A 19,613-nucleotide genomic window follows, 5' to 3' on the forward strand; every position below is an offset into this window, starting at 1 on the left:
TCTGCGGGCTATTGCCGAAAGGGCCAGTAGCTGCGGGATTTGTTTGGCTAAATAACTCTTTCGAACCTAGGTCAAGCCCATATAAGCCAACAAATGGTTCCATTGCTAGGAAAAGGTCGTGGAAAAGTTCGTCGAGTTGCTCTGAGAATACCAAGATTTATTCCCTACAAAAATTACAGTGATGAAAGGGATTCTAGGAGACTTAGGAATGATGAAGATAACTTTGAAACCAGATGCAAAGCCAGTGAAACAGTGACCCTACTGATTGAATCCAAAATACAAAGCAAAGGTTCGTGAAGAATTGGACAAGATGTTGGCAGCTGGAATTATTGAACCAGTCGAGGAGTCTGATTGGGTAAGCACTATGGTCGTGCAGGAGAAGAAACAGAAGGGTGAGATCTACATCTGCGTAGATCTATGGAAGCTCAATGATGCTTGTGTTAATGATCCATTTCCAACACCCTTTACATATGAGGTACTAGAAAATGTGGGTGGGCAGGAAGCATACTCCTTCACAGACGGGTTCTCTGGGTACCATCAGATCAAGATTGCGCCAGAGGATCGGGGCAATACAACATTTGCTACCGAATGGGGTTGTTTTCAATATATAGTAATGCCCTTTGGGCTGAAGAATGCACTAGTGATATTTTCCCGTATTGTGGTAGCTGCGTTCAAGGAATTTATCCACAAGTTCTTAGAAGTCTACCTGGATGACTGGACTGTATTTGGCTTGGTTAAGAAACATGTCACGAGCTTACGATTGATGTTGGATACGTGTCGTCGACACTAGATTGTGCTCAACCTAAAGAAGTGTACTTTCCTCGTCCCTTTTGGGAACTTGTTGGGCCATGTGATTTGTAAGCAAGGACCGATGGTGGATCTGGCAAAGATCGCTGTCATACTAAATTTGCAAGCACCACGAAGTGTAAAGCAGCTACGCGCTACATTGGAACACACGGGCTACTACCAGAAGTTTATAAAAAGCTACGCCCAGATCACAGCTCCAATGGAATAGTTACTGAAGAAGGATGCTACGTATTGCTGGAACGAGGAATGTAACAAAAGCTTGGAAACGCTTAAGGAAAAGATGGCATCTGCCCCTATCTTGGTCTTTCCAAAGTGGGACGTTGAATTTCATGTACATGTCGATGCATCATGTATCGCGTTGGGTACAGTACTCACTCAAGAAGGAGCAGAGGGCATCGATCACCCGATTGCGTTCGCAAGTCGCAGGTTGTCCAAAGCAGAAAAGAATTACTCTACTACTGAGCGGGAGGGATTGGCGATGGTATACGCGCTCCAAAAGTTCCATCACTATCTGCTCGAAGGACATTTTAAGATGTATACTGATCACTCTGCGCTCAAGTACCTAGTGAATAAGCTTGTGTTGTGGGGTGGCATCTGTCGATGGTTGCTGTTGTTTCAAGAATATGACTTTGAGGTTGTTGTAAAGTCGAGACTTCTGAATGTAGGTCTGGATCACCTGTCCTGAATTGAGACCGGCGAAGAACCAACAAATCTAGAGGAGGGACTCTCGGACACGTAGTTATATGCTGTGAGCATTGCAGATGGCCAATTTGAAGATATTATCCACTTTTTAACCATGGGCACTGCTCCACAGGGGTATGCTATCCAATAAAAGAAGGAATTAGTGATACGCACAATATATTTTACTGTAATTGTAGGCCACCTCTACAAGATGGGCAACGACGAAATATTACGTAGATATGTACCAGAATTCAAGCGCAGACAGATCCTGGCCGAAGCACATGGAGGGGTTGCTGCCAAACATTATGCGGGCCGCACCACAGCCCAGAAGATTCTTCACGCCAGATTATGGTGGCCCACTCTACATCAAGATTCGAAAGCATACTGTCGGGCCTATAATGTATGCCAATGGACGGGCAAACCATCGTGGAGGGATGAAATGCCCCTTCAACCACAGATGACACTACAGCCATTTGAGAAATGGGCGATCGACTTCGTCGAGCCTATTGAACCATGAGGAAAGATAGGCGCGCGTTATATCAACACTATGATCGAATATTTGAACTGATGGGTAGAGGCGCAACCAGTTAAGGATTGCACGGCTGCGACAAGAGCAAAATTCTTGTTTGAGAACGTATTGACCAGGTTTGGCTACCCCAAAATTCTCATGAGTGACAGGGGAATGCATTTTCTAAATGAAACAATTAGCGCACTCACTAAGGAATTTCAAATATATCACCAACAGAGTATGCCCTACCATCCGCAAGAAAATGGGACCATCGAGGCCTTCAACAAAATTTTGGAGAACGCGTTGACTAAGGTCTATAATGCGCGACGAAATGACTAGGACTTGTGCATCCCTACTGTATTATGGGCATACTGAAATACGTGCAAAAAGCTCATAGGCTAGACACCGTTTCGCTTAGTCTATGGTAAGGAGGCCATTATGCCTATGGAATATATTGTGCCTAGTCTATGGATCGCGGCAATCAAAGGTATGGAAAACTGCGGGACATTGGAAGAAAGGCTTGCACAACTAGAAGAATTGGAGGAGGAACACTTTTTGGTTGGATTCCATCAGCAAGTACAGAAACAACATGAGAAATCGTGGCATGATCGCCATATCAAGGTCCGCACCTTCAAGGAAAATGATCTAGTATTGCTTTATGACAATAAGTTCGAAAAATTCCTAGGTAAACTTCGCATGCACTGGTTGGGACCCTATGTTGTTAAAGAAGTTACCGATGGGGGCACGGTTTAGCTAGCTAAACTCAATGGAGACCCTTTCCCAGGAAGAGTGAATGGCAGTCGCCTAAAGCTCTACACAAGCGGGCCGACTGCCTGACTAGTTGAAGAGAGGATAGTCTCACTGCTCCACCCAGTTGAAAGAGAGCATGGGATGATAAAGCAGCCTGGGGGACAGATGCACGAGTACTACGGTGCACGTACATTTGACCAAACACAAGGATCGTGGTTGTGTGAAAAGGATCACGCGGATGTGCTGATAAAAGGAATGATGACCGTTGATATCACTATTCATGACAATATGTCTACATCATGGCAAAAATGAGCGGCCGATGCGCAATTAAGAGAAACAATACGAGCCAGATATGAAACGAGCTGCCACAGATTTTACACGAGCAGTTTACATGAATTGGAACAGGCGGTAAGTAGTGACTTTGAAATTTGCATGGCTTATAAATCATTAAGGGCGGTCTACACTTCGAAAACACATATGAAGCTATTCATTATCTCTGCACAAGGCATGCGCCCGAAGGTAGTAATCTAGCCGATGGAGAAGCAAAGCTTTCTAAAGAATATGGTGTTGACCACTGTGGGAATTTCGCAGGCTACAACATCACTAGTAGGGGATGTACCAGAAAAGAGGGAACACGAAGCAGAATTGGTCTGAATGTCGTCGCCTCGTCCAGGGGCAGGCTAGCATACTATGACAGACAATGAAAGGATGGACAGATGACAACCACGGGTAGATATGCAGTCACTAAGTCATCTCTGATGTCCCTTGAAGATTGGGATCTTGCGGATATCAGGCAGGGTCTTGAAAAATTGCAACACATGCTATAGCAGACGGTGAGAAGAGAAGATACGAAGGTCGGAAGTGGCTGCGGTGGTACCAAGTGGTCCCGTATGCGGCTCCCCCGCTCATGCTAAAATCCAATGAGGGGGTGTTCTGTGTTAACTGAGCAGAGTATAATGAGCATCATCGGTTGTGAGATGTGGTAGAAACAGTGAAGCAGGAGCCAGACGAAGCATTGCAGGAGATAATGAAGGAGTAGTAGGACGACGAGTGCCACTCAAAGGGAGGCGAACTGTGAAGGCAAGGCAAAGTGTCTAGCTGCACCAGCGAAGTGACTCGGGATGAGTTATGATGATTGTGTTGGGGGACTGTTGGGTAGCGGAGGTCCCGCTTAATGGTTTTGGGGTAGAAAGCAAAGAAAGTAGGATTAAATTATTGTAAAAACTCCGAAGTATGCGGAGCGTGAAGTATAACAGGATTGAGTCAAAGGGTAGTCCGCCCAAAAATAATGTAAACAAATATAAATACAGTCGGCCACGCAGGGATCACGGACCAAGGAAGCGTATAAATAGAGCATAACTCTATGAGGGAAAAGTAGTTCTTAGTGGAGAAAAAGATGACATGTAATGGGTTTTTGAAGAAGATAGTCCGAAAGCATCTGTATGTCCGAGTCAAGGGTTGGGGTAATAGGTAGAGGCTCCGCAGCTATGTGCGTAGAGGCCTGGAAAGTTCACAGCTGTGTGCGTGGACCCCTATAGCTGAGTGCACAGGGAAAATCTGAATGTATTGAGGATAAGTGGAAATAAAGATAAGTTTCTTCTGAAATTCTGTATTCCTTTTGAGCTGTCACGAATCTGACTTTCATAATTTTTGCTTAATTTAATTTGCTTTTTTTATGCATGAATGTAAATCTGGGTTCATTTTAATGTGTGAATCAGTTGCGTTGGTTAAATGTTTGCTTAAAGATCCTGTTAATTTGTAACCGCATACTCCCATAGAATAGTGCACTAATAAGAAAGATATAATCAATCTGGATCTGTGTGAATACCGAGCAGCGCAGAGCTATAAACCAGTGTGCGAAACTTCCAGACCACATCAAGACATCCCTAGGGTGTGGAAACCTGGTTCCAGCACCCTCCCCTGCTACCTTGGGTGAGACTTCAGTCCACGCTTCGCGGGCTATTGCCAAAAGGGTCGATAGCTGTGGGATTTGTTTGGCTAAATAACTCTTCCGAACCTGGGTCAGGCCCATATAAGCCAACACCTAGGCCTTTGCGCACTCAGCTACAAAGCCTCTTTCCTACACTAAGACTCTCACTCTTATCTCTTTACAGACTCATAAATGACTCCAACTATGAATTGTGCTCCTTTTCATACTATCCCATGGTCCGCGGACCAAGGGTGGATCTCATCAAGCCGACATAACCTATCTAAAATAAGGGCGGAAACCCTTTTTGAATCTTGATATCTTCACGCTCTGCAACCACAAAATGTGGATACTTTACATTCCTTTATATAAAATTCGGGATTTTTGCCCCAAAACTTGGGATTTTAACCCCAAAATTGACCCCAGGGGACCCGTTCCCAACAGGCCCCCAACACAAACATGGTGACTCACCCTTGAGTCACTCGGTTGGTGTGGAGATCTTGTCACGAAGACCTCCCAGCTCCACTTGGACTACTGCAACTTTGGTAGTGCACTGTGTTTCCGCCTGCTTCATCTCCTCGACTAGCTCCTCCATCGTTGGCCTTACACTATCTAACTGTATCTTCTGCTGCATTCACTGCAGACTAGCAAGTTTTCCTTCGATGGTGGCTGTGAGCACATAGGCTTCATCAAGCCAAGGCCCTATTCTAGCCTTGAGGATGCTCTCTTTGCGTTGCGCTGCATCCACCTGCTCCTTTAGCACCTTTGCCTCCTACAGTTTTGCTAGCCTCTGCGTAAGGGCAACAATGCACATCGTTGCTTTGACTTCATCATATCTCTGCTACAGCTCCCATGCCTCCATTTCCAACCTTTGCAAGGTGGGATCCTCCTAGAAATTGGTAACCACTTCGAGCGCCTGCTCAAAGAGTGTGGTGCACTCCTTCACTGCGCTATCTATTATTGCCACAATGTCTTTCACAGTTGTCTCTCACTTCTCTCTAACTTCTGGCGGGGTTGAAGACTGGGCCTTCAACTACAATTCTCCAATCTTAAGGTTCAGGTCAAACTGAACCTTCACCAACTTTGTTCTTGCCTCGCGCACTCCGGCAGCGAGCTTCCGAATCCTCACATCTACTAGCTTATTATCGGGAATGTCCAGCTCTGGGACAAACCTGGATGCCTCAACCACTACCTTGGTCATGTGCTCATTTTTGTCTATGATGGCTTGGACGAGTTCAATAGCAGAATCTATTTGTATAATAATCTAAGCATTGTTGACTTTCTGCTCACTGATTACCTATAACGCACATTGTTTGTAGGCTTGAAGTTCCACAATCATGCCATCCTGCAAATTGTGAAGCGCCTTACTGGGAAGCGCAGCCAAATTGAGTCCAACTCCTTTGAGAGGGCTGAAAGCAGGCCTGACAGCTTCGGTCTCTATGGTTAGCACTCCCTCCAGCAGTACTATTTCCCGTGTATCCAGTGTGTGCACCATTCCTACTGCTTCCAATGTGTTGGGCACCAAACTAGTTGATGCCATGATGCTTCATCTCACACTAGTCTATACCTGCGACGCCTTGATCTGAAACTCATGAAAACCCGTCTGAATGGCACCCAAGTCCTGCTTCTTCTGTAGCTCGAACTGTTGCAGTAGTTCCATAGTGGCATCCCTTACTGTATCACCGATATCATTTGAATCACCTTTTTTTAAGGTGATCTGATCGAGAGAAGTCTTGCTGGCCTTAGACTTCTTTCATGGCCCTACCTTCTCTAGATCTATATTGGGCTTAACGCAGAACAAAGTAGTCTCTGGATCCACTCCTCCCTATTCTGTCTGTTGGTCCTCTTCCTCTGTCTCTGGGGAAGGTGACTGCTGATTCCTATCAGATCCATGCTACTCTCCTTCCGCCTGTCCTCCCATCTGCTTCATGGTGGTGCACTCTGCCTTGGCCTTGTCCTCAGCCTCCTTTTTCGTCTTTGCAGCCAATTGTTCCATATTCAGCTTGGCCTCTTCCTTTTTTTGCTATGCTGTAGACTTTCTAGACCTAGCTGTCAAGTCAGAGGTAGTGCGCCAATCTGTCAGACAGCAATCAAGGACCATTGTAATGGCGTCGTTTGTGGCCAGTTATGGCAAGTCATACCATTTATGCTTATGATCCTTTCACGCGAGTATCGAGACACGGTGGAAGTCAGCCTTGAACTCCACATACTCTTGCAGCTTCTCAAAAACGGTTGGCGGCAGCCATGATTTGCGGTTGATGTCCATATGGATACTCATTTCCATCAAGATCCAAAATACCTTATTGTCCTTGACGCTTTGAGGGTTCTTCGTAGCCCATAGTGAAGCGAACTTCGTTCTTTTGGTAGGTCAAGCGCAACTGGAGGAAACTAGTTATTCTCCAGTAACTTCTACATGACCAACACTATGGACAACAACAACCATGCATAGTGGAATGCTTTGTTGTGATCCTGCACCTCTTTGAAGTTTGCGAGGAACTCACCACAGAGGTAGTGCACCTAGTTAAACTGTATGCCCAATGTGTATTGGGCTGCTAAGGCTACTACTGGTGCCGGCACTTCATCTGCGCTACACTTCCACATAATCTTTCCTTCCAAAATTTGTGTTGCTACTTTGACCACGGGGTTAGTTATACTTTTGATGGCATAGCCGCGCTACTTCTTAGCGAGTTTTAATTTGTCCTTCATTGCTTCAATGAGGTCACGCTCACCTATCTTTCTGCCAAATGCCATGGCCATATTTTCTCTCAAGTGTGGCAACCGAGTGATCCTATGGACCAACATGTCAATGATGGGTGTCGACTCCTCTAGCCACAGACACCCATCGTGTACCAAGCACAACAACTACTTGATCACTACCATGGTTATGGGTGTGTGCTTGTAGTGCGGTACCCACAGCATATTTAACAGACCTGCCTTATCCACCCCTTTTACCCACTTTCTTGGCTCTAGCGTGGTCACACTAAAGTATTTGTAGAAGACACAGTGCATGAGTTGGTTCATCGCTAAATGGGGAAAGCATTCCACATCAACCAAATCCTATTCCTCCAATTTTAAAAGGGGGATGTGCCCCAGGTGCGGTCCTTCAAAGACGATTTGGTCTGGTAGTAAGGGTGTGTGTAGTGTGACCTTACTTTCATAAATATCCTTCGAAACCTTTGTCTTACCTCTACATGGAGGAATGTACTCAAGCAGTTTAGAAATGGGGTCAGACCCCTCCACATCGATGTCCTCTGCCCCCTCCATATCAATGTCATCCGCACCCACACGAAGTTCTTCAACATCGGCTTCAAGCTCTAGGTCAATCACCTTGTCCTTCTTTTGTGTGGTGGGCTCTCCCATTTATGGGTGCTTTATGGGTGATGCATGTAGCAGATGTTGCACTTTCTGCTTATCATTCCTTGATTTTGGACCCTCCTTGGTTGGCATAGGCCTCGAACTTGGTGTCCTTGGTGACTTAGGCACTTCTGCCAATACTTCAATGCTTTAACCTCTAGGGCATCTCCCTCAACTGCCATTACTACTTCTGGGGCAGTTCCTTTGGCTACGATTTCTTCTCCTGCACTCCCGATTTCTACGGGTGCCAACATGATGCTAGACAACAACTCTTACATCTTCGTTGGAAATTTCTCAAACACTGAACTCGCTATCAGAGCTTCAAAGATCTTAGGGTTCATACGCACCTGAGAGCTTAATACCTCAATTCTTAGAATGCCAAGTGTTTTTCGTTGGGCAGCCACCTGTAATTTGTAGGCATTTTCGAATTCAAATCCAACCGTTGCCCTCATAACTAATTCATAAATGCTAGATTGGTGGCAGATTTTCATAGATCTTGCCCTTAAATTCCGACCTAAATGCCTCTCCCCCACTCCATTTGGTTGTTTTCCCACTGTCGAGTCATGAACAATGACCATAACAGTCACTTTCTGGTAGCCTTGTGCGATCCCCTCTTTGATAGTGCAGCTTCCTGTGCATTTCTGCTGACACTATGAAATTTCTTTATTCCACACAGTTCCCCAAGCACACAGCCCCCCAACCCGGGTAATGTAGTTTATAGTTTTGCGCCTCCTTTCAGCTGCCTAGAGTGTTAAGATTGTGCTACCATCATGTAGTCATCTAGCCGGATCGCCGGTGTATGGCTTCAATCGGCTGCCATTCACCCATCCTGGGAATGGTTCTCCATTCAATTTTACCAACTAAACTACTCCACCATCGGTAATCTCCTTGAGGACATAGGACCCTAAGTAATGCATCCTAAATTTCTCTGGAAATTTGTCAAACTTGTTTTCATATAACAAAACTAGATCATTTACCTTGAAGGTGTGCAGTTTGATGTGTTGATCATGCCATGCCTTTTTGCGCTCCTTTTGAACCTGTTGATGGAATTTAGCTAGAAATCTCTCTTCTTCAAGATTTGTTAGCTGGGTGAACCTCTCCTCCAGCGCCCCATGATCCACCATTCCTATGAATGCTTCTATGCACAGACTAGGTACAATTTACTCCATCGTCATCACATCTTCTACACCATAAACCAATCTGAAGCGACATTTTTCCAATTAGCTTCTTGCAAGTCGTCCCGTAAGCCCATAGCACCGCCGGCACGAGAACATCCCAATCGTTTCTTTGAGCATTAAAAATCTTTGTGAGAGCACTCTCTAATATTTTATTAAACACTTCCATCGTCCCATTAGCTTGCAAATGGTAGGGTGTGCTCTTCTGATGATAAACCTGAAACTCCTGTGTCATTGCATTGATGGTCTCATTGAGAAAGTGTGTACTACGTTCGCTCATTAGGATTTTTGGACAGTTGAACCTTGTCAGCATGTACTCAAAGATAAATTACGACTCCACCCATTTGGTTAAATATTCAGTCGCGGTGATGATGTAGCACACACCCATCTTCTTCCCTAGAGGCTGAATTGATCCTACAAAGTCAATCACCCACTTCTCGAAGGGTTGTAGTGATATCTGTGGATTCACTAACAGCTCATCCCTGTGCGAGGGTCTGCATGTCCTTTGGTATGTGTCACATGCCTTACAATATGCTTTTGAATCCTTATGCAAGGTTGGCCACCATAACCCAGCGTGTAGAATCTTCTACGCTGTTGCTTTTCCTGCATAATATTCCCCTCACGGCTCCATCATGAGCCTCAATGAGGATGCTACTTCATTCAAACTCTCGCACATAACATCGCAATATTTCATCTGATGCCATTTTGTATAAGTGCCCTGCAATGTCAGAAAAGTCTGTCGTGCGCACCACCAGTTCCTTCTTCTGTTGGCATGTATATCCTTCTAGAGTCATACCTGTCGTCAAGAAGTGTATAATATCTTCAAAGTGACTCTCTGCGACACGCACTTCAAAGAGTTGTGTGTCAGGTAGCCCCTCCTCCAAATTAGTAGGCTCCTCCCCTCTTTCAATGCGTGACAGATGATCTGGTCTAGAATTCAAGCATCCTAGTTTCACAATAACTTCAAAATCATATTCCTGGAACAACAACAACCACCTACATATCTTTCCGCCAACACAAGCTTGTTGACCAAGTATTTCAACGTGGAATGGTCCATATACATCTTAAAGTGTCCCCCCAACAAATAATGCCTGAACTTTTGGAGCATGTACACCATAGCTAAGCCTTCACGCTTTGTTGTGGAATAATTTTTCTTTGCTTTGGACAACTTCCTACTTGCGAACACTATAGGATGATCCAAGTTCCCTTCACCAACCTATGTCAGTACTTCTCCCAGTGCAATACATGATGTGTCCACATGTACATGAAATTCCTTCTTCCAATCCGGGAAGACTAGGATTAGCGCAGTGACCATTTTCTCCTTCAACACATCCAAGCTCTTCTGGCATTCTTCATTCCAACAGAATGTAACATCCTTCTTTAACAATTTTTCCATTGACGCAGTGATCTGGGCATAACTATTGATGAATTTCCTATAGTGTCCCATATGCCCAGATGTTGCGTGCAACTGTTTCACACTCCTTGGTGCCTCCAAATTGATTATGATTGTGATCTTTGCTGGGTTTACCATCAAGCCTTGTCTGCATACCACATGGCCTAGCAAGATCCCAAAAGGGACACAAAAAAACATTTCTTCAGATTGAGCATGATCTGATACCTCCAACATGTATCTAGTATCAAGTGCAGACTTGCCACACGGCCCTTCACCAGTCCGAACACTGTCTAATAATCAAATTATACTTCCATAAAGTTATGAATGAAATCCTTGAAATGTCGCGATGACTACACGCGAAAATATCACCGTCACATTCTTCAGCCCAAAAGGCATCACCATATACTAGAAGCATCCCCATTCAGTCGTTAAGGTCGTCTTACTTCTATCCTCCAACGCGATCTTATTTTTATGGTACCCAAAGAACCCATCAGTGAACGAATACGCTTCTTGGCTGCCCACATTATCTAGGACCTCATCGGTGAACGGAGTTGGGAAGGGATCATTCATGTAGGCATCGTTCAATTTCTTGAGATCTACTTATATCCTTATTTCTTCCTCCTACTTTTCCTAAACCACTATTGGGCTTACCCAATCAGATTCCTCCACTGGTTCAATAATACCCATCGCGAGCATCTTGTCTAACTCTAAGCGGACCCTTTCTTTATACTTCGGATTGAGGTGGTAAGGTCTTTTCTTCACAGGTTTCGCATTCAAATTTAGGTTAATCTTCATGACACCTAGGTCCACTATTATCCCTTTTAGATCTGAAAACTTTATGGGAAACAAATCCTGATATTCACGAAATAGTTCGGCAACCTTATCTATTGTCGCATCGTCTTAGTAGTGCCCAATCTTTGCAAACTTCAGTTCTGCTTCCGTGCCAATGTTCATCTGCCTAGTCTTGAGTGGCTTAGTTATGTCTGGGTTTTCTAGCTATGGTCCTTCAACTTCATGGTGTCCTTCAGTATTTGAAATATTAATCTTCCTTAGGTCTTCGTCTTCTTCTTCCGTTGTTACAACACTGCAGTGCATGGGTACAATTGCGAAGAGTGAACTACAGAAGTTTCAGCAGGAGCCACTAAGATGCCAAAACATTGAAGAAAATATGGTGAAACTATGTGGACATTGCATCCTTTCAACTTATCTAAGCGCCTCCCCATTGCGTTAGCTAGATGATCGGGAAATGGCATTTACGGGGCTTTGCCTGACCCTCTACACTGGTTAGGCTGTAGGTAGGTAGGTTCAAGTTCTAGCCCAGCCAGGGAAGTGGGAGATCAAGGAGGCGGGGAGTTCTAGTTTATTAGGGATCTCCTTAATAGAAGAAGTTTCCTTGCCCTCAGAAGCGCAAGCCCTCTGGACCTTAATGAATTTTAGCTGGGTAGTCCAATCAGGTTGAATCAGGTCTAGAGGATCCTGCGGCATCCTAAAGATGGCTATCTTAACCTCCTGCAACGCTTCATCAATAGATGCAAATCCATCCTCAAAACTGAACGTCATCAGAAATCCTTGGTGCAAAACATCCCATTCTTCGGTGCCATGATGAAGTTCTGTCTCCAAGTACCAATTAATTGGTATAACATCCAAGGTATGACAAAATAGATTGACCCACTCTAGCTAAGGCTTTGCTACATATACTTCAGTCCATTTGGCCAAATGATCGCACAGATCATTTCTCCCGTCATACTTTTCTGTTAGCCGTACCTTCGGGTGCCAAAGCGTATCCTCAACATCCTTCTATATTCGTGCTAATCCTAAAAAATGTCCTTGTGCATACCCCACCATCTTGCGGGTGTAGCGCGCAGTTCCCAATCTAAGTCATAGAAGCGATGCTTCTCAAGCACTTCCCTTTCGAATGCATCCAAAAAGCGATCAACGTCAGTTAACCCGTCATAGTGAGGCAAATTTCTTACCTCTAATGATACATAGAGCAACGACTTGGTCATCATATTATAGCGCAGCATAGATACTTCATGTAGTCGATTCAACCAGTGCTCGAGTTCTCCATATGAATCTGATGTGCAGGAGCTCTCGTGGTCCCATGCAATACGTCCGTCTACTGTCGGATTCACCCAATCCTGATCTCGCGTCGTTATCTTGTAAATCTGGTCCAAATCATCATCACTTTCATAATCACGGACTGGTTCCGTCGTCCTTCTACAAGATCTAGTGGCAACACTACGTGGAGATATTTCTTCTCAAATATCATCTTTTTCTTCTTCAGGTTGATTATCCCATTCATTTCAGTGGCCTAATCGATCCCAAGGAGCTCGGGGTAGGGATTGCTATCATCCACAATTTCTATTCAAAATCCGCTAGTGCACTCGCGCCTTCGATATCAACTGTTACCACTTGCAACATCCCCATTGGGATGATTTTTTTCTGATCCGCCATCCTTAACTAAATTGAAGACCACTGTAGCGCAAGCCTCCCCATTCGTTCCCATGTTTGTTTCGGAAAAACATTTGCATCGGACCCTAGGTCCAAGATAACTTGGTCCATTTCATATTCTCCTATCTACACGGTGAGTCTCATCTCACGTACAGTCCTTTCCTCATGCTTGCCAATATTTTTGGCTATTCAAGGTTCTCCAGTAGCATTTTCCTTGCCAGCGCACCAATTGATCGATTCCTGTAGTCCCTTTACCACCTTACTATCGCGTAGCAATTTCATACAGGTCTCTAAGAACATGGTAATCATGGACGGGTCCATTTCTTCAACTAGTTTCTCCTAACTTCCTCAGCTAGAGGCCTCAACGAAGCTTTTATTTTCTTCCATAAATGTTTATTTTGCACGTTCCAGATCAAACCTGGTCTTCTTTTCTGGTGCTTTGCGGACCCACTCACCTTCTGCAGGTTGTTTCCCCTTATCCTCAACAGTCGTCGTTCCACTCTGTAGCATAATGTTTACCTTAGGATCTTCTTTGTGAGGCTCAACCCTCATCATCTATAGGTTCTGAGTTAGGTGTGGAGGTTGCGCCCCCTTTTCGAAAATCTTAGCCAACAATATAGGGCAATCCTCCGTTGCATGGTCAAACTGAGTACAATAGCGGCATGAAAGACATTTTGGATTTGGGTAGTCTCTCGCGTAGTGTCCTAGTCCTCCACAATTGTAATAAATAAGTTTCCCTCGACCTATACTAGGTCCTCCTCCACCTCGACCTCGTCCACGCCCCTGATACTCACCTCACGCTCCTCCCGTGCCTTGGTCCTGAGGCCATGTTTCTGCCTGCACCCTGTATGCAAGTGTCCTGTCCATCATTAATTCGTAACTACAACAATTACACTCAGGACAGAAATTGCAAAAGAGTTGTTGTGGTGTCTATACGAATTTCTGCAGCAAATGGAAATTGTCGGTTACATGTTTCCCAACTACCTAGAAGATAGCACGCCATAGTGCAAGCCCTATACTTGGCTCTGCTGCAGCTTCCAGCCTCAGAGGCATTGGTCCCCCTACTACAACATAATTGACAAAGACAGGACAGTGATCCTTGTCATGCCCCTGACCTTTGCATTTCAAGCACTAGACTTCTTCGCCTGCCTCTGGCCGAGTTGTTCTATCTTTCTTCGGACTTTGCATTTCGAGGCAAAGGTTCTAGAATTGCGTGTGAATCTACTGAACCCCCAAATTAGCTTCCTACATTAGTGTCTCATGTAATCTCATCACGATTTCCAAAGCTTCCGCCTGGGTCCCGATCTTCTGTTGTGATAGCGCAACCCTTAGGTGAGGTAGGAGAGAGGCCACAAACCATTCACGGTGTTGCCCATCAATCAGATTCATGTTGGATTCATGGATTGTACACTTCAATATTTGATCCAAATCCCAGGGCGTCTCTCCAAGCTTCATCATGATCTCCTTGAATCCCACAATGGGTTGCACTTAACACTTAGGTCTATTGAATTCCTTATTTAGCACAGTCTGGATTTCTACCAACGCGGACGTCAAGTTATCAGTACTATACTTAATCTACAACATTAGTGAGCGGTCCTAAAAAGCACTAACTAGCATTGCTTTCTGGTGGGCTCCAGTATTTTAGCAATAATGCTACAACTCCTGGAGCTTCCTATCTCTAATTTTATCAACCCGGTAGTTCGTACAAACTTGGAAGCGACGGTGCTGTATGCACAAGTACTAGCTCTTGTCGCAGTTGTCACTTGGTCAGCTGGCACAAGTCCGCTAGGGCTCAAGCCAACTTCTATATGCTCACAGAAGAAGCTTTATGAATGATGGACGAAAGCTAACTCAAAGGAGACTAGTCTAATTGCAGAAAGAAACTGAAATCCAATAAAGCATGAAAACCCTAGTAAACCCTAATTTGACTAGCTAGACCCTTACAATGCAAAACTGTGAATGAAACTACTACCAATGATGCCATTACTTCTAATGAGTGAAAATGCATGAATCTAAGCTACTTGCATCTTAAAAGACATGTTTTTGTATTTTTTCTTTAAGTGGATGGAGTGGTTGTGATTTTGTGTTTATTAGGGTTTGGTTGTGCAGATGTGATGCGGAAGGAAGGGAAGCTTGGGAAAGGTTGGGGAGGCTAGGAGAGGTTCCCAAGGATCCTTAGAATCCATCCATAGAGTTTCCTCACGCTCAGAGGCTCAGCAACCGAGTGAGTGGGCTCCTACAGGATGTCTGCAGGGGATCCTACAGGAAACTCAGGAATTTCTACAGGAAAGTCTGCAATTCTTCTACAGGATGTTCTGAAATGGGATGTTTGAGGATGGATGGTTGATGGAAGATGCATGGATGGTTATGGAGGTAGGATGGGGGTCTGAAGTGACCCAGGAACTGATGGATGTAGTGGTGAGGTGATGTGGAAAGCTGACTTGGCTTGAAGGTGGTTGAGACAACAATGGGGAAGAAGGTAAGGTTACTTGGCAAAAGAGAAGATGGGAGATGAGGGAACAAACTTGGTGATGGAGGAGCTGATTTGAACGAGGCTCAAATGAACGAGGAGGTGATGAAGATGCCCTGCATAGTGGTTACTTGATCAAACCAACTACATCTTGCATGCAATCGAAATATCATGTGATCTATCTAACAAGTTAATGAAATCGGTGGACAACAACCTTATTCATGAAGAGAATCACGTACAACCTGTGAACAAAACATTATCAAAGAGATATAAACGCATGAATAACTCCTACCAATCTATCTTAAACATAAGAAACTACTTTAACCATCAAAAGCAACTTAAGTAACACAGCATGAATTAAATCTAAAGAGCAGATTTTTTCTCAAGAACGCAGCAAACACACATAAAGAGAAACAAGGGAGGTACTGGGCGCTTGAGATGGGCCCAACCCCAAGAGCTACAGCCTCCCATGAAAGATTTAGAGCTGGTGCAAAGCTGGATCCATCTTTATTAATCAAGAAATGAAAAGTACATCAAAACTGTCCACAAGGAGAACTTGAACATGAGCTGAAAGCAAAGCTAATCTATTGCATAAAAATCGAACTACAAACTAGCTAACTAATGGCTAAAACAAAATGACTAACTAGATACAAAATGACTAACCACTAGCTAACCAAAATGAGGCCCCAAGCCCTCTTATTTATACAATTTGAGGACCCAACAGTCCTCCTAAAAGTTAGGGACTTGGCTGCCCAAGACTTGTAGTTAACAACAGTCCTACTTGACTTGCTTGGCTGCCCTTGTGCTCATTGATTTGGTGGCCTTTGAACTCCGAGCTGATGGTGGAGAATTCGAGGTAAGGGCCCATAAATGAGGGGGACACCTTCCTACAAATCCTCTAGCTTGTTCTCCCACGAATTTGGCTGCCAAGTGCTCATTAAGACCTTCCATTTTGTCTCCAAGTTGACCAAAAAGGCTACACAAAGCACCCATTAGACTTGTTGGCATAATGACTAACCAAATTCATTCTATTAACATAAAAATAATCAAAAACATGCAATAAAAAAATGAGAATGGTGGACTAAGCCAAATTAGGAGGTTGAATGAGCCCAAATAATTGTACATTTTTGGGGCTCATCATCACCCCCCTACTGAAAGTGTTGCTCATCCTCTGAGCAACCAATCTCTCCTTGTCTTTGATGGCCCTGGTGGCTTCCTTGGCTAGCATCTCGGCCGATTTCTCCTTTGGCTTCCCTTTTTTCAAACTTTCCTGTAGAAACTGTTCGCTGGCTTCCTGTAGAAACAATCCTCTGTCTTCCTGTAGAAACAGTCTCTGTCTTCCTGTAGAAACAGTCTTCACTGTTTGGGTCTGCGCGGCTGAGGGTGCCTTCTTCTTGAACTGTGCTGCTAGGCATGGTGAGAATACCCGGGTGACAGTGTCACATTTTCCATCATCATTCATCACTGCTTCATTGAGATCTTGATCTTGCCATGAATGTAGTTATGCCCATACTTCCAGCGCTGAGACTGAGGTTGTCCTCATTATTGCACCATTATTACATCACCATTGAGATCCTCACTGTTGCTTCTTTATCATATGAAGTCTTCCTGAAGGTTAGATCTCCATGTGTGTCTAAACTGTGATTGAAACCGTGGAATTCAAATACCCATTGAGAGATATCAATTTACCTTTTCAGATCTCCAGCTAGGATATCTGTTGCATGTTCAAACAGCATTAGAATACACATCTGATAAGTGGAAACATTAAGTTCACACACAGCCCAGATTTCTGTGGGCGGGTTACAACATGCACCTAGCTGTGTTGGCCATGAATCTGTTGTGAGAACTTGCACGGCCAAAGTAGGTTCTTCGCGGATTTCATTGGATCCTTCCGACGGTTATCATCAACAAACAAAGAAATATATTCTGGTGACATTGTATTCAAATTCATAAAGAATTCAAATGATGAATTCAAAGCATTTTGGAAAGTTTTATCATTGCTAAATGCCATGCTAATAATGTTGTCATACTTATCAAGAAGGTGTTGCACAAAGCCAACTGAATCTTTCAGCGTTTTCCTTCCGCAGAGCTGTTCTCTGCCTTTCCTGTAGACGACATCCTGTAGAAACAATTTTCTCTGATTTTGCCTGCGGTATTGTCTCAACTTGTTCTGTTTTAGTGGCTTGCTGAAGGCTTACATTCACAGGTACACTGATAGTTTCACCAGATGGATTGGACTCAGACACTGCATCATTCAAATATGAAACTGCTTTTTCCTCTTCTCTGGAACTTTCACCATCAACTTTTTGTTCAGTTGATAATGTCAAAGATCCATCTACTTGCTCTGCAATGCTTGGTTAAGTTGCATATTCAGACCTGCAACATCTTCCTGCAACGAAACAATCTTCTTTTTCCCTCTTGTTGGCTTATCCAACAGGCACCCAACTTGAGAGGCATTAACTGATGATGAGAAGAAACATACAACTCTGCCTCTATTGTTTGACCTGGACCAAGACAGCGAATCTCTTGCATAAGATCACAGGTTGATCATGTATTCTGTTGTCTGTGCTCCAGATTCAACAGGAGACTCGATTGACTCATCAGCTTTGACAACAATGTTAAAAATTGCATCTGCTGAACATTATAGAAAAAACGAACACAGACCATCATTGGTGAATAACATGACTGTTCATTAGAGAATGCATACATGACATTCATACCGTCCCCATTTGTAATGAGCCTTCACTTAACCTGTGATTGATCAATTTCTTGGTCAGATCCACTTTCAGGGCCCTGCAAACTTCCTTCAGCTGTTAGAAGGACTGATATCTTTGGCCAAAACTCTGATATTGTCATCCCGAGACATGTTTTGGAAATAGCTGGAGATCACTGTTGTAAACTGCTCCCTAACTCGCTGTGTATATCTCCCTTGAAAATCAGCGTTCATCCAACTGTTTGTGCATATTCTTTATGGCTGCCAAGTGCATGTGTATAACTAACGTAAATGGGAGACAAACTCCCACCCAAATCTTCAACTAAAACCTGTGATTTGACACGTCTGCAACCAAATGCCAATGCTGCCAATCAAATCTGTGTATAGCAGCCAACGTAGAGGTTGATCTGCTGTGCGTGTTTCTCTTGAAGATTAACGTGCCATATTTTTACTGCCAGGTGTGAGTATGAGTGGAGATAAGGAGGATTTTAACTCCCATCAATTTGTTGTCGTAAACTGCCACCAAACCAAAGTTTTGATTGCTGTGATAAATCCTCATTTAAATGACCACTGCGTATTGTCTCTTGCTGGTCTGCGTTGACTGCTGTAGGAGTGAGGTGGCAAAGACGTGCTGGCCCATGCAATTGCTGTGTTATCATGAACTGCTGTTGCTAACTATTCGTTCTCTGCTTGTATTCAATTCCATTAGTTGCACTTAGAGTTTAGAATATCCCCAACTGACTGTGTTTTGTTTTTGAACTTCACGTGAATGGCTGATCCATGCATGCGTGATTTTTGCCTTGCTGAGTGCAATTGAACATGGCTCCCTTCTTGGCTGAATCCACTCATCTCATTCATTCATGCATTGCTTTAGATTAGATCTATGCAAATAGATGAACAAGGTTAAGTCACGTACCTGAAAGTTAAACGGCTGATTGTGAAACGTGTTGCTGCATGCATGTGTTGATCTTCATTCGCTGCATGTATGGTGGCTTGAATGATGATTTATGGCTGTTTTTTTCTTGTGCAGGTGCCCTCTGGACGGACCTAAGCTGCACGCGTTCATTTCCACGTTCAACTCTGCCCGTTCAAGCTGCTGCTGCTGCATGGTCACAACCAGAACTTCTTTTTGCTATTTCTCCCAAACGGTAGATCGGTTTGATCTGAAACTCGGTGAGCATGTTCCTACCATCATTATGCATCTCCCATAGCAAATTCGTGATCAATGGATGCACGGATTTCGAGAAAAATGGAAAATGGCTGAATATTTCAGAGGTCGATTTCTCGAAAACCATGCATCGGAATCGGCTGAAACTGCTTGGGTAGGCTACTATCACCCATGTGCATCTCCCCATGAAATAGGTTTTGAAACGGATGCACGGTA

Source organism: Pinus tabuliformis, chromosome Q, assembly GCF_031772625.1.
Source record: "Pinus tabuliformis cultivar Carrire ecotype Pingquan chromosome Q, CPIR1, whole genome shotgun sequence".
In the NCBI taxonomy this organism is placed as follows: domain Eukaryota; kingdom Viridiplantae; phylum Streptophyta; class Pinopsida; order Pinales; family Pinaceae; genus Pinus; species Pinus tabuliformis.